This window comes from Anabrus simplex, chromosome 2 (assembly GCF_040414725.1).
Source record: "Anabrus simplex isolate iqAnaSimp1 chromosome 2, ASM4041472v1, whole genome shotgun sequence".
NCBI lineage: Eukaryota > Metazoa > Arthropoda > Insecta > Orthoptera > Tettigoniidae > Anabrus > Anabrus simplex.
Window position 1 is genome coordinate 1,203,058,004 of NC_090266.1, and position 27,003 is coordinate 1,203,085,006.

Genomic DNA, 27,003 nt, shown 5'->3' on the forward strand with positions numbered 1-27,003 from the left:
GACATTACATTCTGGTGGGCACTTACACATCAAAATATAGTTTGTGTATATGAGATTGTTAGTAAACGGTTGAGCACATAAACACATACAATATATAAAATATGTAGATCATCAATATGAGGATTACTGAGAATTATTTCTGACTGTATTTACATTTACATAACATGAAAGTTGCAAAGGTACAAGAATGGATTACAGAGTATTTTCATTTACACGACATAAGAGTTGCAGAAGTACAAGAATAGATTTCAGATTATTTACAATTACATAACATAAAAGTTGCAGTTGTACAAGAATTGATTACAGAGTATTTACAGTACATATACATAACACAGAGTTGCAGAGGTACAAGAACAGATTACAGAGTATTTACATTTACAAAACATAAAAGTTGCAGAGGTACAAGAATAGTTCCAGATAGTTTGCAAGATTGTTTGGGAGAATGACTTAAATGACAACTGATATTTTGATTTAAACAGCACTGTACCTTTCCCAAAATTAATGCTTGACTCTTTGTTTGAATTTTGCCAAAGTTGGTGGTGTTTTACCTCCACAGGGATGTTATTAAATAACTGGATCGCAGAGAACTTCAAGCTGTTTGTACCATATTTATAACAGCGAACATTGTATAAGGCAAAGTCATTTGCGTGCCTAGTACTATATAGATGGTTATCAGAATTCAGAGTATATGTAGTGTTGTGGTGTATAAATTTATGTTTTATTTTATACATGAGTACAGCTGTATTGAATTCTGTACTCATGCTTAGGGGTGGTATTTTAGCACTTAGGTATAGATATTTTATTGGCGTTAAGTAGGGAAGATTAAGTATATTTCTAACAGCTCTATTTTGTACTACCATTAGCTCATTCAAGTCAGACTTCTTACAACGCATCCAGATTACATTCAAATATTGTAGGTGACTATGAATTAAAGAATAGTAGATCTGTTTTAGAAGAAGTTGTGGGAAAAGATACCTAAGTTTCTTTAAAATTCCTGCAACAGGTGTGATCTTTTTTGTAATGTATTCAACATGGTCTGTCCAGTTCAAGTTCCTATCAATCACCAACCAAATGTATTTGACTGTACTTACTAGTTGTATTTCAGTATTTTTCGCCTGTAGCTTTCAAGACTGCTGCACTTATTTCATCTGGTCCACACGCTTTTCCAGTTCTCAGCATTTTCAAAGCCATTTCTACTTTATCTCGGAGGATGTTAGGTTTAGGATCTGACTGTTTACCTATCTTCACTTGGTCTTGTGCATTGCATTGTTCACTATACAGATCCTGGCAGTACAATCTCCATGTTTTTAGAACATTCACTATATCCACAACATCATCACCCTGTGGGTTCTGTACAATCCAGGAATATGGCTTAAAATCTTGAGTGATTATTCTAATTTTGTCAAAAAGATCCTTGCTGTAGTTTTGAATTGCATGGTCTTCAATCTCAGAACAAATGTTACTAAGGAATTTATTCTTATCTCTTCTACAAGAAGACTGGATCCTTCGATGAAGATCAAACATTAGCTCTCTTTTTTCTTTGGTGTTAATGCCAGATTTTTTTAAGGCACCTTCTTTCTTCTACAAGCTGAAGGGTCAAGTCAGAGATCCACTGTTGCCTTCTAGTATTTGGTACTCTAGATTTATTCAAAGAGGACTCTATCCAGTTTTTAAGCACATTCCACAGCCCTTCTGCATTTGTTACTGGATCCTGTAATATGGAGGCTCTTCACGCCAATGATTCCTTGAATGACAACATATTAACTACTTGTGGTATCCTGTGTGATCTTTTAATTGGTGTTGAAGTTTTATTCTTATTTCTGCTCTTAGAAGCTGATGATCACTGCCACATACTGCACCTGGACAGGTTTTGGTGTCCTTTACAGAAGACCTCCATCTTGAACTGATCAGGATGTAGTCAATCTGATTTTTATATTGAAAATCAGGTGAAGTCCATGTGTACATATATCAGAGTTCTTTTACATGCCAGTAAATCTACCGACAATAGGCTGACATATTTGAGCACCTTCAAATACCACCGGACTGAGCCAGGATCAAACCTGCCAAGTTGGGATCAGAAGGCCAGTGCCTCAACCATCTCGGACACTCAGCCCGCGTTCAGTTTTGAAGTGTAAACCACCCCCTTCCCCCAAACTCCACCACTATATCCCACAAACCCGGGTACTATTTGTTGTCTGTATATTTTTTTGCCCCCACACTTTTAATTCCCAATTGCCGCTGCTGTGTGTAAATGATATGAGTAAAGAAGTGGAATCAGAGATAAGGCTTTTTGCAGATGATGTTATTCTGTACAGAGTAATAAATAAGTTACAAGATTGTGAGCATCTGCAAAATGACCTCAATGATGTTATGAGATGGACAGCAGGCAGTGGTATGATGATAAATGGGGTTAAAAGTTAGGTTGTAAGTTTCATAAATAGGAAAATCCTCCCAGTTTTAATTACTGCATTGATGGGATGAAAGTTCCTTATGAGAATCACCAATATTTGTTTATAGGAAGGGAAGTTAGGGTTTGGAATAACTTCCCAAGGGAGATGTTCAATAAATTTCCAATTTCTTTGAAATCATTTAAGAGAAGGCTAGGAAAACAGCAGTTAGGGAATCTGCCACCTGGGTGACTACCCTAAATGCAGATCAGTAGTGATTGTAAGTACCTAGGTGTTAATATAAGGAAAGATCTTCATTGGGGTAATCACATAAATGGGATTGTAAATAGAGGGTACAGATCTCTGCACATGGTTATCAGGGTGTTTAGGAGTTGTAGTAAGGATGTAAAGGAGAGGGCATATAAGTCACTGGTAAGGCCCCAAGGAGATTACGGCTCGCGTATATGGGACCCTCACCCGATTACTTGATTGAAGAACTGGAAAAAATCCAAAGAAAAGCAGCTTGATTTTGTTCTGAGTGATTTCCGACAAAAGAGTAGCATTACCAAAATGTTGCAAAGTTTGGACTGGAAAGACTTGGGAGAAAGGAGACAAGCTGCTTGACTAAGTGGTATGTTCCCACTATCTCCCGATTACTGGATACTGGCCGCACTTAAGCGACTGCAGCTATTGAGCTCCGTCTTAAGCTTAGAAAGATACAGCACTAATTATCCTCATTCAGGAAGGCATTGCAAGCAAAGGTGCTTTAATTGTACATGGTGAGTGAGAGGAAGCAATGTTGTTTTGAATTGTGATATTTTATGATATTGTACCGAAAGCAAACTGTGTGGCTGCTGTTATTATTATTATTATTATTATTATTATTATTATTATTATTATTATTATTATTATTATTATTATTATTATTATTATTATTATTATTATTATTATTATTATTGTAGCCCGCCTGGTGGCCATGATCGTTAAGGCGCTGAAGTCTAAAACGGTCTAACACCGTGGTTAGCCGGTTCGAGTCCCGTTGGTCGAAAAAATTTTCACCATCAGAATGTTGGCCGGCAGGGTAGGGGAGGTGGTGGTATACAATTTCTAATCACTAGATTGCGTGCCAAAAGCCTGGATTAAATTCCAAACCTCTCCGCAGTGCTCATATGGAGTGAGGGCATATGACGCTGTTGATGGTGATTCGTCCGTCGGATGGGGACGTTAAGCCTTGAGCAGACCCCTTGGTGCTATTCGACAGGAGTAGGCTATGTGCCGGCACCGGGTTTCACCCTCTCCCTACTATCATATATCACGTCATTCATTTCATCTCCCATTAACTCCTCTGATGAGGTTGACGTCAGGAAGGGCATCCGGTCATAAAAAACCGCCACGACAAATTCATCACACCTCATACCCGACCCCGTAGGGAAACGGGACAAGGGTTGGACAAACAACAACATTATTATTATTATTATTATTATTATTATTATTATTATTATTATTATTATTATTATTATTATTATTATTATTATTATTATTATTATTATTATTGGAGGAAGCTTATTACAAATTCTTTGGGCTCCTATAATTTCTATGAAATGGATTGCTCTGGCGTCGGCTGTGCAGATTTGAATGTGTTCTCACGTACCATATACCAGTAGCCTAAATTACTCAATCATAAAATCCTGTTGTTCTATATAAGATATGTCTATCAGATTTGTGCTGTGTAGACGTATAAATTACTGTAACGCAATTCACATTTGTATAAACTTAAACAGAGGCTGCTAGTTTCTTTTTCAACCATATTCATTAAGGTATCTACCTATGTTCAAGATAAATTTTGTAGTTCGTAATTGTTAAACGTCTTTTTACTCCATGTAAGATATTGTTCCGCTTGTTATTGCTGCAGCTGCAGTCTCCATGGAATATTTGTAGGGGACGCTTGATCGTCGTTTGTTGCAAGCGGTTAAGTCGGCATTAGGCTTTTCATCTAACATTACAATAGATATGTTGAACATGTATCCTTAATTCTACGAGTCTCTTCTTCTCGACAGTATGAGTAAGAAAGGAAACGATAAGAGGTCTACAGAACTCACCGACTGGGAGGAGCTGGTTGATTTCTTTTGGCCAAAAGAGCCAGCTTCATCTGACCAGTCTCGAAGAAGACCCAAGCCTAATTCTACAAGAAGAAGGTGGGAGCCAATTTGGAGTATTCCAATAATACCAGGCACAGAATATGGATCATATGACTTCAAGTGGTATCAAGATTTAGAAGATGAAACCGAGGTATGAAATTCTATACTAAAAATCATATAAATACGCAGTGCAATGTAGAATGCAATTTGCCATCATGTAGCCTAGTAATCGCCTGTAGGTCTCGTGGCTTCGTGGTTGTAAAACTTGGTGGTTCATAACTCATGAGTAGTAAAAATCTGAGCTCCATTTAAACCCACTTAGGTTACCGGTACTTCTAATTACACAACAATTGCGCCAATGTAAAGACAAATACCTACCGTATCTATTATTTTTGGTTATGTAGACAAAACGGTACGCACCATCATTTGGACATGTTTTCGACATGTAGCCTACAGTGTACACATTACAGACATAAAATACGTGAAGTACGGTACGTATTTAAAGGAAGTTAGAAACAAACTGAAGCTGTCAAACCGTAAATGTTTTCTTATGAGTACCGGTAGCTGGTATTTAAGAACCACTTATGTTGATACAATTAAAGAAACATTTTTGCTGGGTAATTAACATATCTTCAACTGTGGCCTCATTTCCTTACACATGTGTTAATTTGGAATAATTTTATACTTAGCATAACCATATATCTCTGTAATAATTACCGGTATGTTATCTTCCAGAGCTAAGTTCTTTAACCTCCTGAATAATGTACACAGCTTTATTCTATGTGGTCATTTCTAACTTTCTTTTAACTCTTCTCTACAATACCCTCACGCCAATTCATCTTATCTTCTCGTACTAGCAACCGTTCTCACTTTATGTGTGTTATTATCTCGATGCATGGAAATTTGACATTTCAAAGCATTCCTCTCACAAATCACAGCTGACGACTACTGTGAACTTGCTGTACTACAGCAACTTGATGATTATTTAATTATAATGTTGCATACGTTGGTATTTCCGCAATGTTGAAGCAGGGTGAAATGACTTGTGGAATGGAATCATTACCATTACCCTCATTACCATCTCACATCTTAATATTATGGCTGCCACATTTTATCTGCTGCTTGTTTTGGTACTTTGTATAGACATTTATTATTCATAGACTTCACTTGTATTATAATGAATTAGGGAATGTTGGATAATCGCATAATACTAGATTTATAATGAGAAGGGTAATCTATAAATAGTGTTAAATTTAAGGGAAGGTGTTGTGGGTCTGTCCTTACTGAAATTTGAAGTAGAATCTGTGACCTGTAGCACTGGAGATAAATATTAAAAATCAAGTACGATGGAGAGTGAATGTTTGGTTTGGAATCTTATGGGGATCGCCTGATTGGACCTTACTTCTTTGTGGTCCATTGGACGGGCCCACGCTACCTGCACTTTCTGCGTTAAGAACTCACAATGCTGCTGGAGGACGTGCCTTTGCACGATCGCTTGACGATGTGGTTGCAACAGGATGGAGCTCCACCACATTCGACTTTGCCCATTCGTAACCCTCTGAACGAGGAACTGCCAGGGAAAAGTATAAGACGAGGAGGCCCTGTTTCTTGGCCCGCCAGATTACCAGATTTAACGCCGTTAGACTTCTTCATGCGGGGACATTTGAAGAACGTCTTTTACACTCTTCTCTTTCTTAATCTGTTTACCCTCCAGAGTCGGAATTTCCCTCGGACTCAGCGAGAGATCCCACCTCTACCGCCTCAAGGGCAGTGTCCTGGAGCGTCAGACTCTGGGTTGGGGATACAACTGGGGAGGATGCCCAGTACCTCGCCCAGGTGGCCTCACCTGCTATGCTGAACAGCGGCCTTGCGGGGAATGGTAAGATTGGAAGGGATAGGCAAGGAAGAGGGAAGGAAGCGGCCGTGGCCTTAAGTTAGGTACCATCCCGGCATTTGCCTGGAGGAGAAGTGGAAACCACGGAAAACCACTTCCAGGATGGCTGAGGTGGGAATCGAACCCACCTCTACTAAGTTGACCTCCCGAGGCTGAGTGGACCCCGTTCCAGCCCTCGTACTACTTTCAAATTTCTTAGCAGAGCCGGGAATCGAACCCGGGCCTCCAGGGGTGGCAGCTAATCACAATAATCACTACGCCACAGAGGCGGACTCCCATGATCTACTCTATCAAAACCTTGGGTTAGTCAATAGCGTTACAGAACATTTACCTTCCTTAACCTAAAATATCAGCTATATCTTGCTGGGATCCTGCAAGTTGAGATTCACTAGATTATGCTTTCCTAAACCCTAACTCCATGCTATCAAACCAGTTAGTAATTTCTCTAACGTGTCTAATATAGTACTCAGAAAGAATGCTTTCCCAGAACCTATAAACAACACGTCAAGCTGACTGGCCTGTAATTACCCGCTGTTATGTTAGTCACACATTACCTTGTACACTGGGCCTAATATTGCAACGCTCCATTAATTTGATATCATGCAGTTAGGGGCGCGTGGCTGTGAGTTTGAATCCGGGAGATAGTGGGTTCGAATACAACTGTCCGCAACCCTGAAGATGGTTTTCCGTGGTTTCCCATTTCTACACCAGGCAAATGCTGAGGCTGTACCGTAATTAAGGCCACGGCCGCTTCCTTCCAACTCCTAGGCCTTTCCTCTCCCATCGTCGCCATAAGACCTACCTGTGCCGGTACGACGTAAAGCCAATAGAAAAAATACATACCTTTAAAATACATTGCTTAATTCACGCATACACAGTCTACAGTCTTTAATCATTGGATTTAATCCATCCCAATCGGTATTACCGTTTTTACCTCGATTTTTGTAGTGTTGCTGGCGGTGTGTGACGCGGCTACTTCTAAACTCCGAACAAGATTTTGGCTATCATGGGACTAACGAGAAAGTGTAGGAACTGATACGTATGCTTTATTCATAGTAGTAATGGGAAGAAGCAGTTCACCTCTGGGAACTGGTTCATTCACTCTCGCTCCCAACAAAGAACTACTTCACGAACTGCTTCAAAATGTGTAATTTTCCCGCCAGAGCACTCTGCAACCACTGAAGTAGTTCGTCCGCGAACAAGTTCTTTCTCATTCCCTTCGCACAAGGCTTCATCGCTTCGCGAGCTTTCCAGAACGAGGAAGTACACAAAGAGGACAACAGGTAGCACGCAGGTGCACTTCTCTGTAGTAACATTCATAAATGCTATAGAGGTGAACGTTCCTATTACCGGTAATGTCAGTTCACACTCTACCCTGCCCTCAAACCCTCAGAAATGTAAGTGTAGGGAAAATCTATTTCTTTTCAAAGATAATAAAAATTTCTGTTAAATATTGTCGACTTGAAAATGAGATGTTTTAAACATGGATTTGCTCTCGCAGGAGAACCCTCTTCTTGGTGGTGATTTCATCCCCTGACTGAAACATAAATTTATAATATCTGAGCGTTGGTCAACCTTTTCCTCGCCGGTGGCGCTAAACGTCAGACTCCAACATTCTCGCTCCCAAGAAAGAACTACTTCACGAACTACTTCAAAATGTGTAATTTTCCCACCAGAGCACTCTGCAATCGCTGAAGTAGTTCGTCCGCGAACAAGTTCCTACCAATTCCTTCACACTCGTGAAATCCTACAGTTCGCGAAGTAGTTCTCCAGAGATGAGTAAACACTTCACAGTTCGTGGGAGTGAAGTATTTCCCGAGAACTAGTTCATTCGCGAACTACCCATCACTAATTCATAGGGGCATAACGCTGAAAGACTACTTTCGGTCTTGGAACTTAGCGACCGCAAAAATGGCAAAAGGGTATAAGTGTCGAAAGGGATAAACGGCTAAATATCTAAAGGACAAAGAGACAAATGGGCCAAATGGCTGAACACTACGGGACAAAAGGGATAAAAGGCAGAAGGGCAAAAGGGAATGAACAAAATTGCAAAAGAGAATGAACAAAAGGGCAAAAGGGAATGAACAAAAGAGCAAAAGGGCAGAAGGGCTAAAGGGTAAAAGTACAGAACGGCAGAAAGACAAAAGGGAATGAACAAAAGGGCAAAATGACAGAAGGGCAAAATAGAATGAACAAAGGGCTAAATGGCTAAAGGACTAAGGTGCAAAAGGGCCGAAGGGCGAAAGGGAATGAACAAAAGGGAAAAACGGCAGGAGAGCAAAGGAGCAGAAGAGAAAAAGGGCAAAAGGGAATGAACAAAAGGGTAAAAAGTCAGAAGGGAAAAAGGGCAAAAGGGAATAAATTATCACCTAGGGCTTAGAGCTGAACTTGGAACAGGATGGTGACACTAGACTAGGAAGATGGTGTAAAGTTTAATACATGTGATTTATTCATAGGGACAAAACTGTCCGACTCGTTGCCTGAACGGTCAGCGTACTAGCCTTCGTTTGAGAGGGTCCCGGGTTCGATTGCCGGCCGGGTCGGGGATTTTAACCTTAATTGGTTAACTCCAATGGCATGGGGGCGGTCTTCATCATAATTTCATCCTCATCACGACGCGCAGGTCGCCTACGGGAGTTAAATAGAAAGACCTGCACCTGGCGAGACGAACACATCCTGGGATATCCCGGCACTAAAAGCCATACGACATTTCATTTCATTTCATTTCATTTCAGGGACAAAACTTTAGAAAGTAAAGCTATTTGAAGGTCTTGAAGCTGAGCGGCTTAAGAGTCAAAGACGCTAGCAACTGAGCTGATGCGTAACGTGCTGGCTTTTAGGATTTGGGACACTGACATTTTTATTTTAATATTTTGAGCTTATAGAATTGAACTCTAGAATACCAATATAGTTGGTCTGTTATTGGACATTATAAATTTTCTAGTTAACTCATTCCTGGTTGCCAGAATTTTGCCTCAGTGTGCCAAGTTTGGCTCCTCAGTTAGTAAATGGCACACCCACCAAGACACATGGCTAGTGCATACCATGAAGACCACTGCGTAGGCTATTTGGAGTCACCAGCAGTGCCAATGCTGTGTGAGAGACATTGTCTCATATTCAAAAATTGATGCCTTCCCTGCCATCAGATAATAAAGATATTGATTCCCATTGGGAAACTGAAATATTTGTTCCGAATGAGTAAATTTATAAATAATAATAATAATAATAATAATAATAATCGTATGGCCTCAGCTACCGTTTGCAGACATTTCGATTTGACGCCATCTGGCTGTCTGCTCGTCAATTTCGACGTTCCGGCTTACTCTGTCTGCCATCTAGCGGACCTAGAGTAAACCGGATCTCTCTTGGGCGTCTATGGCTGAGATTTTTAATTAATTTTGTCGGGTAAATACCAAATGTATCACCAGAGATCTTTTACATGCCGACATCGTACGACATGGAGTGCCGAATGGACTTTTTTCCGCCCTTCAAAAATCCGACCACCTCTGCCGGGTTTGAACCCGCTATCTTGGGATCCGGATGCCGACACTCTACCACGGACCCACAGAGGCAGCTGAGTAAATTTATAATACCAATATAGTTGGCCCGTTATTGGACATTATAAATTTTCCAGCTAACTCATTCCTGGTTGCCAGCATTCCGCCCATTGTGCCAAGTTGGGCTCCTCAGTTGGTAAATGCACAGCCACCAAGACGCATGGCTACTGCATACCGTGGAGGCCACTGTGTGGGCTACTTGGACACACCGGCAGTGACAATGCACTATGAGAGACTTTGTCTCATTTTCAAAAATTAATGGCTACCTGGCCATCAGATGATAAAGACGTTGATTCCCAGGGGGAACCTGAAATATATGTTCTGAATGGGTAAATTAATAATACCAATATAGGTGGTCCATTATTGGACACTATAAATTTTCCAGCTAACACATTCCTGTTTGCCAGCGTTTCGCCCCATTGTGCCAAGCTGGGCTCCTCAGTTGGTAAATGGAACACCACCAAGATGCATGGCTTGTGCCACTGCATAGGCTACTTGGTGCCAGCAGGAGTATCAATGCTCTATGAGAGACTTTGCCTCATTTTCAAAAATAGATGCCTACCTGGCCATCAGATGATAAAGGTGCTGATTCCCATAGGGAACCTGAAATATTTGGCACTGCTGGTGACTCCAAATAGCCTACGCAGTTGCCTCCACGGTATGCACTTGCATGCATCTTGGTAGGTGTGCCATTTGTCAACTGAGGAGCCCAACTTGGCACACTGGGGTGAAGCGCTGGCAACCAGGAATGAGTCAGATGGAAAATATATAATGTCCAATAACGGGCCAAATATATTTTTATTATACATTTACTCATTCGGAACAAATATTTCAGGTTCCCTATAGGAATCAACGTCTTTATCATCTGATGGCCAGGCAGACATCAATTTTTGAAAATGAGACAATGTTTCTTATAGTGCATTGGCACCGCCGGTGGCTCCAAGTAGCCTACGCAGAGACCTCAACGGTATGAAGTAGGCACGCGTCTTGGTAGGTGTGCCATTTACCAACTGAGGAGCCCAACTTGGCACACTGGAGTGAAGCGCTGGCAACCAGGAACGTGTTGGCTGGAAAATTCATAATTTCCAATGACGGAACAACTATATTGGCATTATAAATTTACTCATTCGGAACAAATATTTCAGGTTCCCTATGGGAATCAACATCTTTATCATCTGATGGCCAGGCAGGCATCAGTTTTTAAAAATGGACAAAGAGTCTCATAGTGCATTGTCACTGCCGGTGGTTCCAAGTAGCCCAAGCAGTGACCTCCACGGTATGCACTAGCCATGCGTCTTGGTGGGTGTGCCATTTACCAACTGAGGAGCCCAAATTGGCACACTGGGCCGAAGCGCTGGCAACCAGGGATGAGTTAGATGGAAAACACTAACCTGCAAAAAACTTTTTTGAGCGGTAGAAACGAAAATAGGTGGGTTTTATGAATTTCTTAACGCAGAATTCGAGAAAAAAAATTAGTTTTGGCGTATCACGTCTGGTTTAGTGGCAATTTTACAAAATATTATTTTGTTCTTATGTACAATTTTTGATACATAGTATTGATTAAATTTGACGTATTAATAGAAATTTCAGCTTGCAAAACGTAATCATATTTTGCATGCTTTGAATACACATAATTGCTGCTTTGTAAGCAAGTAGATGGTGTGTATTATATTTTTAATGTATATTGAAATTCGTGAAACTGAAGCATAAAATGCCTATTTAGTTTCGGCAGTACAGTTGCTTTTAAATGAATTTAACCGTACCTTGAATAAAAATTTCATGGTTAATCATAGTTTTGTTACTTACATTATATGCAGGTTAGATTCACACCTCCATCTTTTCCCGTTTTCGTGGAATTTCAGGGTGTTTGAAGTTCTTGAATGATCTCTAGAATGGTCGTCTCGTGCAATCGGCCAGCAGTAATCGGCCATCATATTCATATCCCAACGTCCCTGATAGCGTCGTTCTGCATCTCTGAGATCCTGGTGAAACTTTTCACCTTGTTCTTCACTGACAGTTCCTAAATTTGGAGGGAAATAATCCAGATGCGAAGCTACGAAATGAAGCTTAAGGTTCATATTACAACCGAGTTCCTTTAACTTTACCAACATTTTCCTAACAATTTCTTTGTATTGAGGGTCCTTAATGTTGCCAAGGAATTTAGTCACTACGTCTTTGAATGCGTTCCATGCCTCTTTCTCAATTTTGGTCATCGTTTCTGTGAAATTTTTATCCTTCATCAGTTTACGAATCTGTGGTCCATCAGATACGCCTTTTTTGATTTTTTCAGCTGATAATGGGGGAAATTTAGTGGATAAATATTGGAAAAATAGGCTACTTTTATCTAATGCCTTGACATACAGTTTCATCAATCCTAATTTGATGTGCAAGGATTGAAGTAGAATTTTTCACGGTCAATGAGACTTACATTCAAGAAATTTTTGGATCCTGGTTGTAGTTGTTTCCTTTCTGGCCAGTTCACTGTATCCCATTGTTTATCCCGTGCCCTGCTCTCCCATTCGCATAGGAAGCAGGGAAATTTTGTATAGCCTTTTCGTTGTCCCAGCAACAATCCAATGATCTTCAAATCACCGCAAATTTGCCACCCATGCTCATGATATGTAAATTTTTCAAGCACCAACTTTAAGGTCTCATATGTTTCAGACTTTTTTGTGGAGTGTGCAAGTGGACGGATGCCAGAACATTTGTATTATGAAACAAAAGAGCCTCTAAACTTATTTTGGAAGAGTCAATAAAAACGCGCCAGTTACTAGGATCATACTCTTTCTCTCCCAATTGACGTAGAAGATTTGAAACATCCGTACAAAATACAAGTTCATCTTCTTGAGTGTAATACTTTCGGGCTGTTATCTTTGAAAGGAAACTGCTTTATCAGTCCATCATAAACATTGCATAAGGGCTGGGGCTTTTAACACGTCTGTTTATTCAAGTGGTCAACTGTGTTATTTTCAATCCTACATACCTCGCGGTCTATTGTGTATCTGGGGGAGTTGGTTATGAATTTACCAGCAAAACCCCAACTAAAAATGAAAATTTAGACAGCAATAAACCTATAATAAAATGCAAGCAATAACAAATGAAATCACATGATTGTTTTCTAAATATAGTTGCGCGAGAACATCTCTCAACATTACATCTTACGAATTCATGCAGATACTAAGAAACCGAATTGCTTCAAAAATAGACGTGATAGGAAAAAAAATAGCAGAATTTTCGGAATCACGGCAGCGATTTCCGTAAGAATTACATATTTTCTATTTTACCGCAAAATCATGTTGGCTAGTGAAATTTATAATGTTTAATAACGGACCAATTATATTGGTATTATACATTTACTCATTCGGAACAAATATTTCAGGTTCCCTATGGGAATCAACATCTTTATTATCTGATCGCCAGGCAGGCATCAGTTTTTGAAAATGAGACAGAGTCTCATAGTGCATTGTCATTGCCAGTGGCAGTGACCTCCACGGTATGCACTAGACATGCATCTTGGTGGGTGCGCCATCTACCAACTGAGGAGTCCAACTTGGTACACTTGGGCGAAACGATTTCAACCAGGAATGAGTTGGCTTGAAGTTTTATGTAATGTCCAATAATGGACCAACTATATTGGTATTATAAATTTACTCATTCGGAGCAAATATTTCAGGTTCCCTATGAGAATCAACATCTCTATCATTAAACTCTAGAGACTTATATTAGCTTACAATATTCTTTACATCACTTAGAGATTAAAACTTTGCGTCAGAACCGAAAAAAAAAGTTCGCGCTACATATGACATGGAATGGAACCCAGGGCTCTTCCCTCTGGGCTGCTGAGTAATATGCTCAGTAAATGACTGCGCATTGGAAGCGTGCGTTTAAAGGATGTGAACTTGTGTTCGTATTATTACGTCTCACATCCTTTATCCAGGCTTGAGACTGGCTCTACAGCTAGAGGCGGAGTTACCCTGAAGGGTTACTAAATAGTTTGTAAGATTGTTGTTTACTATATGTTACAAAAATAAGGCGTAGGATTAGAGGAAATACGAGTTATATATAGGGAGATGTTTATGTGCTGCGCTGTAAAGAGAGATAGCTTGCAGATGGCGTCATCTCTTTGGAGATCTATTACTAAATAATACCCGCACAACATCATTCTTGCTCTATTTCTGAATTATCTGCTTTATACTGTGTTTGACTAGCATCGTGATAGACTCTTAGCAGTTGCAAATGGTTTACGAGTAGGTTGGGGTCTTTACAGTATCTTATATCGATACAGGGAAACAGGGACTTGTTAGCATTTGGCTTACATGCAGAGAGTTGATGTATAGGAAACGGTAGAACTTCTTTTGAAGTAGTACGGTGTGCTTCTGCGATGGCGTTTGTAGGTGAAAACTGAACATTGTTTGAAGGCAAAGATGCATTGAAATCTTCTCCTTCTTCATTATTATTATTAATGTTATTATGGTTACTATTATTATTATTATTATTATTATTATTATTATTATTATTATTATTATTATTATTATTAACTTGCTTCTCTTCTTCTTATTCTTATTCTTCTTCTTCTAGATCATCATCCTTCGTTCTTCTTGATACGTTTGCATGGTGACAGAATGTGTAGTAGGCCTAGGTAATGAAGTAAAATTAAAAAGCTTTAATGGTACAGAAACATCGATCTCTTCTTTATCATTATCATCAGCATCATCATCATTATAATAATCCTGCTTCTCTTTATCTTGAGATGTGCATAGTAACGGAACTTGTAGCAGGTGTAGAAGTTGAATTAAAATCTCTCGCAGAGTGTACTGTTTAAAAATAAATCAGTATCTGCATGAATACGTTCGAGCTCTTTAATTTTTTTTCTTAATGAAACTACACTACACGCGTTTTCATGATGTTCCCCATTGTAAACGTACTTGAATTGTCTTCTACAATGAAAAATAGTCTTACACAACATCTTGTGCATTTCTTGTGATAGCTCCGGAGAAACGTCTTCTTTGCAACTATAGATAGGAATCCGTTGTTCCATGATGGACGAATTTCTAATAAGACAACTCTCACATTACTCAAACACAAGTTCACATTATTAAGACCTTGAAGTAGCTTTGCTTTCTAAAGTTATGCCCATATCAGTAAAGCACATGTATTAAACATAACACCATTTTTCTAGTCCCGTCTCACCATCTTGTACCAAGTTCAGCTCTAAGCCCTACACCATAGTTCATTTGCTCTGCCCTTTTGCCCTTCTGATCATTCCCTTTTCCCTTCTGCCCTTTTTCCTTTTTACCCTTCTGCCCTCTTGCCCTCTTGCACTTTTGTTCATTCCCCTTTTCTCTTCTGCCCTTTTGTCCATTCCCTTTTGCCCTTCTGCCCTTCTGTCCTTTAGTCCTTTAGACCTATAGCCCTTTCGCTCTTTTGTCCTTTAGCCATTTAGCCATTTTGCCCTTTCAACATTTAGCGCTTTTTGCCCTTTTGCAATTTATGCAGTCGCTCAGCTCCAAGACATAAGGTCAAATTTCAGCGTTATGCCCCTATGAAAAAAGCATATGTATTAAGTCTAACACCATCTCCTTAGTCCCATGTGTAGCCAACATCTTGTTCCGAGATTAGAAGTAGCCGCATGCAGACGTTGCCAGCAACACTGCAAGAAGCGAGGTAAAAACTGTAATACCGATTGGGCTGTATTAAATCCCATGATTAAGGACTGTACACTGTGTATGCGTGAATTGATCTATGTATTTTAAAGCTATGTACTTTTAAAGCTGTGTCTCAGACGTGTTAATATATGTGATAAACGAAAGAAAATATTTATTTATTTATTTATTTATTTATTTATTTATTTATTTATTTATTTATTTATTTATTTATTTATTTATTTATTTATTTATTTATTTCAATAAGCCTATTCCTTTATTCTCCATTCCTAATGCCGCAATCTACTTGCATCAATGAAAATTTGCACAGCTATCTAGTAAATTTATTGTTTGCAACATGCTACGTGAAAGTATTATTTATGTTCCACTTACATATCTTGAAAATGTCATCGGTATATATCAGGTAAGTTGTAACCTCACTTGTTAGGTACCCAGTAAGTAGTGCAAAACAGTTTTTTCGGTTCTGAACACAAGGGTTTACCCTCCGGGTCATATCAACTATATTGTAAGCTTCTGTGAGTCTCTATAGAGTTCGAATCTGTAAGCTCCAAAGTTCAAATACAAAATAGAGTATTCCAGACACTAAGAAGTGAACAGTGTGTTACGTGTCAGCACAGACACCATCTTGTCCCAAGTTCAGCTCCAAGCTCCCTTAAGTCACTTGCGAACGTTACATCCCCTATGAATAAAGTACATGTATTAAGACTTACACCTTCTCTCTAGTCCCATGCGCAGCTGTGATCTTGAACCTAGTTCATCTCTGAGCCCCAAAGTCACCTTCCGATATTATGCCGCTATGAATAAAGCATACGTATTAAGCCTTATAGCCGCCATGTTGTTCCAAGTTCAACTCGAAATCCTGGGAGGTTAAGTTAGGTTAACATGTTGTCAGCATAACGTTAGACCTGCAGTTAGCCCGGGTATCGAACTTGAAGTCTAAAAGCATACATATTAAGCATTATAGCCGCCATCTTTTACCAAATTCAACTCCAAGTTCTGGGAGGTTAAGTTAGGTTAACGCGTGGTCAGCATAACGTTAGGCCTGCAGTTACCCCAGGTATCAAACTTGAAGTCTAAGTGCATATGTATTAAGCCTTTTAGCCGCCATCTTATTCCATGCATTGTATGTAAGCTTTGGGAAGGCATTCTTTCTGATTATATTAGACATGTTTGTGAAATTAATAACTGGTTCGATAGAAGGCAATTCGGTTTTAGGAAAGGTTATTCCACTGAAGCTCAACTTGTAGGATTCCAGCAAGATATAGCAGATATCTTGGATTCTGGAGGTCAAATGGACTGTATCGCGATTGACCTGTCTAAAGCATTTGATAGGGTGGATCATGGGAGACTACTGGCAAAAATGAGTGCAATTGGACTAGACAAAAGAGTGACTGAATGGGTTGCTATATTTCTAGAAAATAGATCTCAGAGAGTTTAGAGTAGGTGAAGCTTTGTCTGACCCTGTAATAGTTGAGAGGGGAGTTCCTCAGGGCAGTGTTATCGGACCTTTGTGTTTTCTTATATATATAAATGATATGAGTAAAGGAGTGGAATCGGAGGTAAGGCTTTTTGCGGATGATGTTATTCTCTATAGAGTGATAAATAAGTTACAAGATTGTGAACAACTGCAACGTGACCTCGAAAATATTGTGAGATGGACAGCAGGCAATGGTATGTTGATAAACGGGGCTAAAAGTCAGGTTGTGAGTTTCACAAATAGGAAAAGTCCTCTCAGTTTTAATTACTGCGTTGATGGGGTGAAAGTTCCTTTTGGGGATCATTGTAAGTATCTAGGTGTTAATATAAGGAAAGATCTTCACTGGGGTAATCACATAAATGGGATTGTAAATAAAGGGTACCGATCTCTGCACATGGTTATGAGGGTGTTTAGCGGCTGTAGTAAGGATGTAAAGGAGAGTGCATATAAGTCTCTGGTAGGACCCCAACTAGAGTATGGTTCCAGTGTATGGGACCCTCACCAGGATTACCTGTTTCAAGAACTGGAAAAAATCCAAAGAAAAGCAGCTCGATTTGTTCTGAGTGATTTCTGACAAAAGAGTAGCGTTACAAAAATGTTGCAATGTTTGGGTTGGGAAGAACTGAGAGAAAGAAGAAGAGCTGCTCGACTAAGTGGTATGTTCCGAGCTGTCAGCGAAGAGATGGCGTGGAATGACATTAGTAGACGAATAGGTTTGAATGGCATCTATAAAAGTAGGAAAGATCACAATATGAAGATAAAGTTGGAATTCAAGAGGACAAACTGGGGCAAATATTCATTTATAGGAAGGGGAGTTAGGGGTTGGAATAACTTACCAAGGGAGATGTTCAATAAATTTCCAATTTCTTTGAAATCATTTCGGAAAAGGCTAGGAAAGCAACAGATAGGTAATCTGCCACGTGGGCGACTGCCCTAAATGCAGATCAGTATTGATTGATTGAAGTTCAACTACAAGTCCTGGGAGGTGTAGTTAGGTTAACGTGTGGTCAGTGTAACGTTAGGACTGCAGTTAACCCGGGTATCAAACTTGAAGTCTAAAAGCATACATATAATCCTTATAGCCGCCATCTTGTCCCAAATTCAACTCCAAGTTCTGGGAGGTTAAGTTAGGTTAACTTGTGGTCAGCATAACATTAGGCCTGCAGTTAACCTGGGTGTTGAACTTGAAGTATAAAAGCATGCTTATAATTCTTATAGCCGCCATCGTGTTCCTAGTTCAACTCTACGTTCTGGGAGGTTAAGTTGGTTAACGCGTGGTTAGTGTAACATTAGGCCTGCAGTTAAGCCAGGTACCGAACTTGAAGTCTAAAAACGTATGTATTAAGCCTTATAGCCGCCATCTTGTTCCAAGTTCAACTTCAAGTCCTGGGAGGTTATTTTGTTAACACGTTGTCAGTGTAACATTAAGCTTGCAGTTAGACTGGATATGGAGCTTGAAGTCTGTTAGGTTAAATTCTACTCGTATGTGGTTAGCCCATGTGTTGAACTTTGAGTTTCTTAGGTTAAAGCTTGTATTCTTGGGTTTCGAACTAGGGTCTGTATGGTTATCGCTCTTAGGCCTGTAGTTGAACCCGGGATTTGCAAGGATGGGTCTAGACATGTCGTGTTAGGTTAAGCTTCTTCTTCTAAACATAATCACGTTGGCTGTTAGGGTGATCTGGTACTGTTTGGCATCAAGCTTGGGTCTTAGGCCCTTAAGCCTTGGGTCGATCCCGAGGTCTGTAAGGTGAAGCCTGGACACATAGCCAGCGTAAGGTCATGTAAGGTTAAGACCACTCTTTTAGCCAACCGCTCTAGTGAGGTCACACGAGGTTAAGCACGCACTCTTAGTCAGTACATTCCGGGTGGTGGAGGCCTCTCCCAGCGGCTGGGTGGTGGTGGTGTTGGTGGCAGAACCTGTGAAAAACCCTACTCACATGCCTTTATAGACACCAAAATTTAGTACACAAAATGACTAACAGGTGGCGCTAGACAGCAATATATCTGGTACAAATGGCCACAGAGGCTCGACATGACATGGGGTTTTACTGACACCAACAACGAGTGCACAAGCAGGTGAACAACCAACTGACATAGTCGCTGGCTTCTCATCAATATGGTCACGGTTTAAATCGCGTCCAAAGATTGTGGTATTATTAAAATAAAATTCTGTCCGGCTCCATGGCTAAATAGTTAGCATTCTGGCCTTTGGTCACAGGGGTCCCGGGTTCAATTCCCGGCAGTGTCAGGAATTCTAACCCTCATTGGTTAATTTCGCTGGCACGGGACTGGGTGTATGTGTCGTCTTCATCATCATTTCATCCTCGTCACAACGCGCAGGCCGCCTACAGGAGTCAACTCAAAAGACCTGGCGAGCCGATCATGTCCTTGGACACTCCCGGCACTAAAAGCCATATGCCATTTCATTAATGAAAATTCTTATCATTCTGTCCGACTCGCTGGCTGAACGGTTAGCGTTCTGGCCTTCTGTTCAAAGGGTCCTGGGTTTGATTCCCGGCCGGGTCGGGGATTTTAACCTTAATTGGTTAATTCTAATGGCACGGTGGCTGGGTGTATGTGTTGTCTCCATCATCATTTCATCCTCATCACGATGCGCACGTCGCCTACAGGTGTCAAATAGAAAGACCTGCACCTGGCGAGCCGAACCTGTCCTGGGATATCCCGGCACTAAAAGCCATACAAGATTTCATTTTTCTTATCATTCTGATTCTGATCACATTATCAAAAGTTGTGTATAACTACAAGGTCACTTGGTTTTGGAAACAACCTGGAAAGACTATGGCAAGTGTCAAGGAATCCTTTCTGGACTTTATAAAGAATCATAGGAAGGAAGGGACAGGTTTCAGGTAAAACAGGTGATTTGTAGATCACTGGGAATCACTAGATAGAAGGTGTATTTTGAAAATATTTTCACTATAGAAGGAAATCTTTCTCCTGAAGCTATGAACAACAGAGGGCATTGAAAGGAAAACAGTAATTGCAGCCAAAAGACTTTTGAAGTGGAGAGAATGGCAAAACATCATAAAACAGCAGAAAGAGATTAAATTCAACCTGAAATGATGAAATATAGTGGAAAGAATGGCTTCACACCCAAATAGGATAAACATAAATTAGAGTAAATTACCTTCTGATTGGACATGAGCAGGAATTGAGCAGGAATTGCACTATCTATAAGCAAGGGAACAGGAAGGATTGCAACTACTATAGGTGTTTCTTTCATCAGAATTCTTCACTGTCCATGACATCTTTAACAGCGATGCCAGGAAAAAAAATCCTAAGGCCTCAGCTACTGTGTGCAGATTTCTTTTAAATTTGACACTGTCTGGCTGTCTGCTCGTCAATTTCGATGGTCCATTTTACTCTAGGTCTAGTAGATGGCACAGTAAACCAACTCTCTCTTGGGCGTCTGTGGCTGAGTTTTAATGAATTTTGTTGGGTAAATACCCAATATGTCACCAGAGATCTTTTACGTGCCGACATCATACAACATGGAGTGTCAATGGACTTTTTTCTCGCCCTTCAAAAATTTGACTACCTCTGCTGGGTTTGAACCCGCTATCTTAGGATCTGGAGTCTGACACACTACAACAGATCCACAAAGGCAACTGATGCAAAGAAGTAGCGAGGCCAATTGACTATTTTTTTTTGCATGGGTAGTCTCATTTCCTGAGTTCAATAGTAAGCCTAAAAAGTGTCTTTCCTTTCTGTGGGAAAGAATATCTTGTACTCTATTTTCATTTTAGTTTTCAGTGATGTGCTGATGTAACTGGGTTGAGATTGTAGCACTTCTATGCTGAAGGATGTGTTGTTGAATCGTAATGCTGAATTTAAGAATACATTAATATGAAAGACGTTTGTCTGTAGATTTACAGGATTGTGAAAGAATCTCTAGTGAGGCAAACTTCTGGCATTAGTGTATCCATTTTATAACATTTAACACCACATGCACGAGTGCTTAATACAGCATTCATTTTTATCATAGATGCAGTCTATTGTACTCCAATTAAAATTACATTTTCATCATTCAAATATTGTTCTTTAGAGAACAGAAATAAACATGGGTTTTATTTGAAAAAGAAAAAACCTGTGGTACTTGCAGGACATTTTGGGTCTTTGTTTTTCAATATTGCTGCCCAGCTAGATGGCTTGCTGATATTAGAAGACCACATGGTTGGGGTGACAACGCCATCAGTCCTGTTAATTGGCTTCCTTTACTGGATCTGCCACCTCTCATGTAAGTCAGTTCCTCAGTTCTCACAGCATTGAATGAACACTGCTCTGAGCCTTGGCCCAAAACTAAAATCCCTGGGTTGGCCAAGAACTGAATCTGGGACCACTGAGTAAGAAGCATCCCACTGCCCTTACATCATGGGACTGACAGGTTGTATTGAATGCAGGATTTGACAGTAGCCATGCAGTCACACTTCTACATTTCTCATGGTATTTATGACTACTTTTTGATGCTGAATGCTCTATGTATGTATTCTTCCTCAAAATTGTACTTCTACTTTCGTTGTTGTTTTTGTCTACCCTTTAGTCCCATTTCGTGATACAGGGTTGGGGAAAAGTGTAATTTTACTGAGCGAGTTGGCCGTGCAGTAAGGGTCGCATAGCTGTGAGCTTGAATTCGGGAGATAGAGAGTTTGAATCCCATTGTCAGCAGCCCTGAAGATGGTTTTCCATTTTCACACCAGGCAGATGCTGGGGCTGAACCTTAATTAAGGGCACAACTACTTCCTTCCCACTTCTAGCCCTTTCCTATCCCATTGTCACCATAAGATGTATCTGTGTCAGTGAGATGTAAAGCAAATTGTGAAAAAAATGTATTTCTATCCCAAATTCAATAAAAACTGTTAATAATTTTGTGATAGGCGAGTGTTTTAGCTACACATTTGATAAATAAGGTGGTTTAAAGGTAGTTTTGAAGTTTGGTTGGGCATGTCGTGTCATGTAGCTGTGAGCTTACATTCAGGGGATGGTGGGTTGGAAAACCACCATTAGCAGCTTTGATTGTGGTTTTCTATGGTCTCTGATTTTCACACCAGGAGATTGCTGAGGCTGTACATTAGTAAAGGTTACAGCCAGTTCCTTCCCTATCCTAGCCCTCTCCCATCCTTGCTTCACTGCAGCTTCCTGAGTGTGGTATACAAGCACTCGCCGTCTGTTCCTGTCTGCATACATCTTCTGTTCCAGGACATCTTCCCATTCGAAACCTCTCTCCTCCACATCTGATTTCACTGTGATCTCCAGTGTTGCCTTGACCTTCCCCTTGGACTCTTTCCTTGGGCAGTAAAGTCTCTCGCTCTTCATTCTCACAATGTGCTCATACCAATGACGCCTACACTTCTTTATTACACTGGTAAAAGGGACCTCATTGCCACCTACCTTCCTGTTTACTTCATTCCTGATTTTGTTCTTTTGAGTAGTTTGATTCATAGTTCTAATGAATCTCATTTCTGTTGCCTGAATCCTGCTGTAGTCATTGTTTTGTAGAGTACATATCTGTAAATCATATTCCGGAATCAGTACGAAGTAGGTGTGGTACAGTGTTGTTTTTGCTTTTTTTTGTTGTATTTTGCAGTCCCAGAGTAGATTTCTGACTTGATTGCGAAAGTTTGAAGCTTTTTGTGTCCAGCTAAGTATTTCCTGCTTCAGAGTACTTTCTTTTTTAGACTCTGCTTCTGAGGTACTTGAAGTGAGAAACTGATTCTAATTTTGCTTCTTCCAAAAAGGAGGCTTGAGTTTCTTCCTTTCCTGTTGATGGTTATTTCTGCAGTCTTTGTTTTATTTAATCTTCATCTCAAATTATTGAACATATTGTTCCACTTGGTCATTTTCTTTCTGTCCTTCAACTTCTCTTTCTCCTCATAACAGCACATCATTAGAAAATACCAGGGATTTCAGTCTGCTGTCCATTTTCTCAATAGACTTTATGATATTTTCTATTATTATTATTATTATTATCATCAACAACAACAACAACAACAACAACAACAACAACAACAACAACAACAACAACAACAACAACAACAACAACAACAACAACAACAACAAGAAGAAGAAGAAGAAGAAGAAGAAGAAGAAGAAGAAGAAGAAGAAGAAGAAGAAGAAGAAGAAGAAGAAGAAGAAGAAGAAGAAGAAGAAGAAGAAGAGTGGTGAAATACATTCCTTGTTGGAGGCCTCACTTTGTCTCAAACCATTTTGATCGTCTATCTGAACACAGCTGGAGCAATTCTGGTATAGCATCAATTCTAAGATACAAATCCTGTTCGGGGAGGATATTCTCAAAGCTACTAAGCAGCTTGACAACCTTCGAAAGAAGATACACGTCAGCCAGATAGGGTAGGGAGTAACTACCTGGCTCAACTCACCTTTCTGAAAAGCTGCACGGCACCAGCATTTATGAATTTAGAAAAGGATATATGCCCATCATACATAGATTAAAAGATACAGACCTCAACATAAACACTCAGGACGAACCTCTAATTGCATAATAGCGCAGGCTAGTCCCACTACCTGGCTGTGACACACAACTTTCCAGAACTCTCATAAGACAGCCAGGGGGCTAAAGGCCAAAGTTAAGAACTACTCTCGTAGTGTGATTGCTGCCTGGGAAACTGATAACCTTGGATCGAGTAGGGGTATTTCAGTCGCCTTGACAAAGAATACTGCAATGTGTTTGATACGTTGGCAAACTGTACGGAATGTATAGAAAACAACAACATGTTTCAACCGAGAAGAAGAACTAAATAAAGGAAAGATAGTGCAATTTAAAACCAATAACATTATTATTTTCATTGCAGTACATGCCAAGTTACTTGTTCTGAAAGCACCAGTCTAGTGTAGACTGTTCATGGAGTTGTAGTTATGCTTTAGGTGCAGTATTCAAATACTGAGTCCTCTTGCTCCCAGTAAATATTTCATGGAAACTTTATTACATACCATTTTGAATTCCAACCAATATCAGGTGCTGTCAAATCCAGCTGCTTGGCTGAATGGTCAGCATCAAGACCATTGGTTCAAAGAGATCTGGGTTTGATTCCCAGCTGGTTTGGGGCAGTTGACTCTGGTTAATTCCATTGAATTGGGGACTGGGCTTTTATCTTTGTCCTAACACACTCCTCTTCAGATTCAGACAACGTGTCACACTACTAACCACCACAGAAATGCGTGATAGTGTATTCTTCCCTCCATATAGGATTGGCATAAGGAAGGGCATCCGGCCATAAAACAGTCCTGCAGTCCCACCAGTTTGTGGGCAGACCAGTGGTTTAAGGAGAAGATAAGATTCTGTGAAAATGTTTATAAAATTGCCAGATAATAAAAACTATTTCTTCTGTTTCCGGCACTGGAATTTTGTTTAACAGGAGGTCTTTTAAGTGCCAGTAAATCTGCTGACACAAGGCTAGTGTATTTGAGCACCTTCAGATACCACCAGACTGAACTGGATTGATCCTGCCATCCTTGGGCTCGGAAGGCTTGCTCTTCTACAGTCTCACTGCTCAGCCCGACTGCTTCCCCCCCGCCCCCCCCCCCCCACAAAAAAGTCTCCTTTAAATATGATAATTCAATTACATCACTTGCTCCTCCAAGAAAACCATTGTTCAGATCATCTTCATAGCACATGAAAATTTCTGAATAAAAATTCATGTTTCTCTGGTTCAGATGCTACAAGAAACTCTTACTGTATAACTTATGATTACAAGATTTAAAGTCACTATAATAATAACAGTTAAGACTATGAGTTTAACATCCCTTTAGGTACCTGTCAAGTTTAAGAAATGTTAGAGTGCTTGATTGTTTTCTGATATCTTAACATACTAGCAAATTGCTGACTTAGATTTTTTGTAATTGAGCACTCTTAAATGTTGATTGAATTATCCAAGATTTTGTCTCTCAACTTTGAGCAATAGGAGTGTATTTGTAACCACCTGTACAACACATCAAACCTAATTTCTACCCCTCCCCACCCCACCTCTGTTTGTATACCACAGCACAGAAAAATAGCAGCTGTATAAAACTGTTGCCTGTAATTTATTTTATATTTTCTTGTCACTATACTTTTCTGTAAAATACTAATTAGCGTTTATATGTGTAGCAAAATACTCTATTGCAGACCACCTTATATCGAAGCCTGTCTGTCCATTGGTGTTTGGGATGTTTTGGAATAGACAGTATTCTGTCAGGGAAGTGTGAAAAAAAAGTTCTGGGTTAAGGCAGATGCTTGACTCAGTTACCAACTTTTGAATGGCTTGTACTGTGTGCTAGTGTGAGGAAGATGAAACATCTTTCATGTTGGGAAATTGGTAGATACAGCTCTCCTCCATTGGGTGTGTGCCAGAAAAGAACTGCACTGTCTCAAGGAACAAGGACAAGAGTTGCTTTATGTAGACATTGTTCTGCTTCAGCCTATCTGGACCTGCTCTGAACAGTTAATATTCTAATTGATCACGATCAGTCTTGTAATGCTGCATCATTCATATTTGAAGATATCCCTCACTCAATATGCTATGTATTCCTGTGTCTTGTGTCTAGAATGAAGCTTTCGTAAACAGAAATTAGTTTTAGTATCACTTTAAACATTCACCCCAGACACTTGTCATATTACAAACTACTGTAGTCTCTTCTTCACCAAAATTGAACTTACACTATGGTGTATACTGCCAGTGTGGGATGAACCGCGTAGAAGCTCCTAGGTAATTGAAATCTCAGGGCCCTACGTTTTTCATTTACCAACCAGCAATTTTATTGCAGAAACATATATTAACAATTATTAATGTTACTGAACAAATTAACACAAGTTATTTAACAAAATTTGTTGAATATAAGCCTGTTAAACAATATTAGTGAATATTATTGAACAAAAATTAAAAATATGAATTTGTTGTAAACCAAGAAAATTTTAAACATTCACCGGTAGTTGCCATAACAACATTGATGTGAGGTAATCTTCCCTCTCACTTCACTGTTCTCCGCCAGATACACTGTTAGACAATTATTTTACGTTGATACCAATATAACGAATTCATAGTTCACTAACCTTGGTGTGGACAATTAGTACTGTTAGTTATAATTCCTTCAGGGGGCCCCTAATCACCCCGGAGGGTTGCTGTTAGAGACAGGTTAGATTATCCGACTCGTTGGCTGAATGGTCAGCATACTGGCCTTTGGTTCGGAGGGTCCCGGGTTCAACTCCCGGCCGGGTCGGAGATTTTAACCTTCATTGGTTAATTCCAATGGCCCGGGGGCTGTGTGTTTGTGCTGTCCCCCAACATCCCTGTAACTCACACACCACACATAACACTATCCTCCACCATAATAACATGTAGTTACCTATACATGGCAGATGCCGCCCACCCTCATCGGAGGGTCTGCCTTACAAGGGCTGCACTTGGCTAGAAATAGCCACATGAAATTAAATTAAATTAAAAACAGGTTAGATTCTGTTTCACCGGCAGAAAGCATTATTAGTAACAGGGCTAGGTTAGAGTTTTGTTAGGTTGTGCAGCAAACTTAATACTCTATTTCCGTTGGTGTCAAAATTACTGATAGAGGTTTAAACTGCTGGTGACAAAATTATTAAAAGTTTCAGTTGGATCCTTTCCTCCTTTTGTGTTTGTCCTGTGTTCCTAATTTTTTACTACCTCTATTTCTCTTTATCCTTTGTTTCTTCCCTCTTCTTGTTTTTATCCAGTTTCTTCTTATCCTACACTTCCTGCATCAGTACTGAAGATCTGTCAAGATGGCGCCCTCAGTGAGTGTAATTAGGATATGTCTGAACGCAGTTTAGAATTATTGAAGTGAAGTTATTTTTGTTAGAGGTTAGCGTGCATATTTTATTACTATAAAATATTTGTGTAGTATAG